Here is a 5,219-nt window from a genome sequence, read left to right on the forward strand (position 1 = left end):
TATTATTGACTTTTTGTTGGCTTTTTTTTTGACATTCTAAGTGGGCAGACAGATGTGGGGACAGAAGAGACATGCTGAAACTTGAACTGAATTCAGTTTTCCTGTTCTATCATGGCTTGGAGTCTGAGTTAGAGAGGCCATGCAAATCTTTTGTATGGTCATTTGTTATTTTTTTGCTAGATTGTTGTTGGAAGCATTTGCTTTCTGGATGCTGCTGGGTTTGACCACAGTAGTAATAAGCTGAAAAGATTGTATTTTTTCCATTGACAAGAATGGCAGTGCTACCAAAATCCCAGGTACTTTCATTTAATTTGCAATTATTTCCATGGTGTAGATTTCTTTAAGATATTATATTTCTAGATATCATGTTTTCTAAATTGTCTTCTTTGTTTTTCCATGTCATCTCCATTGACTCAAAAGCCTGCAGAGAGCTGCTTAATAGAAAACACTCCCCAGAGAAGCAGCTTGGCCAGCCCCATTTCAAGCAGTGAAGGTAGGAGGGAAAGGGACCAAACTTCATATAAAGACTGAAAGCAGGTTCCTTTTAGGCTGCTGACAGGGAAAGCCAGACCTGTCCATTCCTGTGGAGGTGAGCTCCAGTTTTCCTTGGGCCCGCAGTGTTGAGCTCCTGATGTTTTCCTTTCTGCTGCCCCCAGCACTGGTGGGTGACAGGAGGGTTTTCTGGCTGCACAAGCTCCTGTGCCATTCCACATGCCAAGTCTGTTGTGATTCTCCCCCCCAAAAAAGGAGGTACCATATGAAGACTGATCAGAAGATACCTGCTGTGTTTAATGTGGTTATATAACAAATGGAATATTGGGAATTCAGATTTCTCTGGAGATGATCTCTCTGATTCCTTAAAGGAACTTAGAAACACCCACTTGGTGGATTACTGTGCCAGGGTGCACAGGAGCAGTAGGTCACTCCAGGTGGGAATTCTCCAGAACAGGACAGTGGTAGCACAGTTAGACCACCAGTTGCCAGAGAGATACTTTCCCTGTATTTCACAATCTGGAAAGCTACTGAATCCTTAAGCTAAAGACAAATTTTGTAAGCATTTATCTCTTTACTGCTGCCACTTGTGTGGGGATCAGTACCCCTTCCACTGGCCTAGTATGGTGTTTACTTCAAAACACATGTTTTCCCACAATTCCAGCTCTGTTTGTTCCCTTTGGCCAGATTTCTCTGTTTGGATACTCACCCAGCTCACTTGGCTTTTCTGCCTGCTAACCCCTTATGTTTGCAGCATGTCACAAAATTAAAAAACTCCCCAAGATGCGTGCAGCTTCTATTTCTGAACATGCTGTTTTCGAAGAAAAATGTCACAACAGTTGTCTTTATTTCGCACTGGAATTCTCCTTTTCCTGAATAGCTAGCTCTATTTATTTTTCTGGATGAAACTGGGATTGTACTAGTACTGTATCTATTAATCATCACATTATTATTCAGGTCTTAATGATCGGAGAGAGGCTGTTCTTTGAAAGATAGAGTTAAAATAAGGGCACCGTTTTATACAGTGCAAATGTAAGTCAGCCTTTAACTGAGAGGTGACTGAAGCAGGTGTTAAAGTAGAATAGGACTCATCTGCTGGGAAAGTTCCAGAGTGAGCTTTTATGAAAGTAGAGAGCCCATGTGAAAAGTCATAGCATGGACAACATCAAAATATATATGAAAAGAATTCATAAAGAATGTAATAGATGGATACTTGGTGTAAAAGGTCAAAAAAAGCCAGTATATCAAACATATATAAAAATATACATACAAATATACATAGGGGCTTTTTTAAGCACAAAGATGGCAAGTTAATTAAAATAGAAACCCAAGCTGGGAAATAGAAGGTTAAATGGAGTTCAGTATTCATACTGATGGTATGTGTCCCTTTGGGACAGAATGCCATGCTGAAACTTGCAGCTGAGGAACACACAGGGCTATAGGAAAGCAGCAGAGGTGGCTCACAGGGATGGCAGCACCTCCTTAAGGCTCATCCTTTGCAGGACTGTAATAGAGAAATTCTCTACAGATGAGGATTGTTTCAAAGCTGCTAAAGAGTCACTGAGCCATTGCAAACCGCAGCAAGATAATTTTCAACACCTTCATCAGTCAAAGGGGGCTTACTTAGTTTTACTGCTTTACTCACTGGCAATCGTGGCAGCTGCCTTACCATGGAAGCTTCAGGGAGCCCAAAATTGTCCATGAGTTATGGAACAAAAGGTTATGATGGTGGCAAAGCTGCAGACTAAATCCATCAGTGGTACACACAAATATTTCAAGAACTCCACTTGTAGCAACAACAGATGGGTCTCAGAGCCATATTTCTTTGGGTTTTAATTAGCAATTTTAAGACTGGTAACATAACAGGGGAATAGCCCATCCTTATTTTGAACAGCAAACATTTACCTTAGCACTTGGCAAAAAATGCAGTGGTTGTGGTTTCTCAAAGTTCTTTGACTAGTTAGGTTAGGGTTACCATGTTTGGGTACATCCAGTTAAATGGGATGTGAAAATGCACTTTATTTAATTCAGTATATAAGCCATGCTGGGGAACTGTGTACCAGGAACCCTGAACTCTTCTTCCTTTATTTGCCTGGAATATTATTCAGAAACCTTTGTGCCAGCAGAGATGAGCCCTCAGTTTTGTGGCAATACATGAATCTGGTCTGACTGAGATTGACTCAGTGCAGAGCACAGCTGGTAACTCATGTTCTCAGTTCTGCAGCTATTCATTCAAATTCCCATTTTCCTTGATGTCCTCTTCCATTTGATAATGTTTGCTATTACTTAAGAGGCGTCCTGGCATTCCAGTGATGTTAGGAGGCTAGAGGAATGTGATTTTTTTATTCTTGACTATTATACACTTTTTTTTTTTCTCTTATTTCTTGCTCCTGCTTTTCTTTCCAACACTTCCATGTAGAAGGTGCAGGAGAATAAGATGCACAGTTTTTCCCAATAAACAAATTCAGAGCAAATTCTGTTCCTCTTTTGGGAGGCAAGTAAAACCAATTGTGTTAAAAACCATGGGGCTGTGGCATATCAGCAAAGGCAACTGAGGCCACAGAAATCTGAGGAAAACCTTGCAAAAATGCCTTTCCTTGCTGGTTTTCCATCTTACATGGACATTTTTTTATGGCAAATATGGGTGCAAAATACAACTGCTCCAAAGGCGGCTTTTTTCATCTCCTTTTACACCACTTCCACTGATTTGAGCAGTGACACGAAGTGCAAGCCAAGTCCCCAGGGAATCATCATCCGGAGCCCCAGAGGATGTAGTTTGGCTTCATTAGCAGCCCCACCACTGGGGCCAGGTGACTCTGCTTCCTTTAAGGAGCCTTTGCACAGAGGCTCTGAAGATGCCTTTCCTTCCCCTGCCGTAGAGGGATAGTAGTGTGTTCCTAGAGGTAGGTTGGTGAGTAAGTCTGTCTTTGCTTTTTTTTCAAGTCTGTTTTTAAATAAAAGGAGAATGGTCAGACCTTCAAAGGCTTTGTATTTCTGTTTTAAATCTGCCAGAGAGAGTTACTTGGTTTTGTATTGTGATACTGGTATTTCAGCCAGTTGTTTGTGAGGGGTTAGTAAGCGTGGCACTATAAATACATTTTTCTTTCTTTGTCTGAAAAGTGTGAAAAAAGCCTGTTTCCTTGTACGAGGTCTCCTGAACCTGCTAATCTTGTGCATAAAATGTTCAACTTAAGCTATGATGTCTTACTTCAGAAAGCAAACAAAAGAATTATTTTTTCTGTTCTCTGAGCAAACAGGGAATAAATGCTTTGTATCCCAGATGTTTTGGGATAATATAATGACAAAGCTGCTGAAAGGCTGATAGGAAATAGTTAATTGCTGGCTTTTGAGGGTTTTGTTGCTGTATTGACACACACTATGGCTGTGTCTTAATTCTGGGTTTTGATATTCATGTAGGGGTAACACCTGCTAGAGGTAAGCAGTAACATGTTTAATTGTTTCCCTTGATTTAGAGAAATGTGTGTTTGTAGCAACAGGCAGCTAAAATGACTGTAAATTTCTGCTCCAAGGCTTTATCTTAAATAAATGCTGTCAGGATTATTAAATATTAGTCTTAAAATGCATACCTTGCAAAGACACCTGAATTCTTGTTTTAATTGTGTTAAAATCCTTTTTCTAAGTCTAGCAAGTGAAGAGTTGGTCTGACTGTGTTAAATCTTGAAATCTGGTTGTAAGGTGGGAGTAACACCACACAGGGGACACGCTGTTGTAGGTTGCTTTGCTTCTAGAATGGAAGGTAAGAAATTATCCTGCTGATTCTCAAAGTATAGATTTTTTGGTTGGGGGAGAAAGATCAGAGAGTCTGGATTATAAAATTATATGATTCTGGTACTCAGGAGTTAAATGTAATTCCTAATTAATACTGATTTTACCTGTGCTGTTCTACAACTCGGAATTGCACATTATTTCAGGTGAAAGAGGGCTAGAATATTTTGTGAAGTAAATGATTTTAGTCCCCTTCCCACTCTGCCTCCTGATTTCTTTAACTGTTAAGTAGAAATGAGTGTGTTGTAAATATTGAATTCCCCACTCCCTGTCTTTTTGAGCCACTGTTTTTCAAATGTTGGATTTTCCTGTTGAGCTCCAGCAGCTGTTTCTGGCTGTGTAATTTAATCTTATATGTAGAGGAGAAGCTGAGCTTTTCACCTCATTTCCATATTAAGCTCTTTCCCCAGTAGCTCTGTGTTGGTGAGGAGAGCCTTTCTTTGGTTGTCTTGAGGAGCTTCATGGATTTCAGAGTCCCTTCAGAGTTTCAGTGAATCCATGAAAGGCTATGGCAGCAACTGACACAATTCAGGGATGGTTTAGTCTTCTAAATAAGTGTTTAGACTGGTTTATAAACTTGTGGTATTAATCCTGTCAGGGAGACAAATTCTTACTTCATTTCATGTGTTTGATGGTTCCAAAGCCTACTTTGGAAGAAGGCTTTTATCACTTCTCTGGAGTCCACATCACTGGCTATTATAATCATAATCCTCAGCCTGCCTAGACAGCCACTGCTGATACCAGGCTATGGGGAGCACCCTCCTTCCCCTCTTTTTTAGACCATTTCTTTTAAAGAGAACTGTTTATAAATGAAAGTTTAAGTGACCCAGTAACACTGATAGGTTTTGTGAATGCATCTAGTTATTACTTCCCAGCCCAATTTGACTAACAAAAAAAGGGACTTGGCTATCTCAAAATAGGCACAAGTGAATATGAATGTA

The sequence above is a fragment of the Taeniopygia guttata genome, chromosome 4 (genome assembly GCF_048771995.1).
Source record: "Taeniopygia guttata chromosome 4, bTaeGut7.mat, whole genome shotgun sequence".
Taxonomy (NCBI): domain Eukaryota; kingdom Metazoa; phylum Chordata; class Aves; order Passeriformes; family Estrildidae; genus Taeniopygia; species Taeniopygia guttata.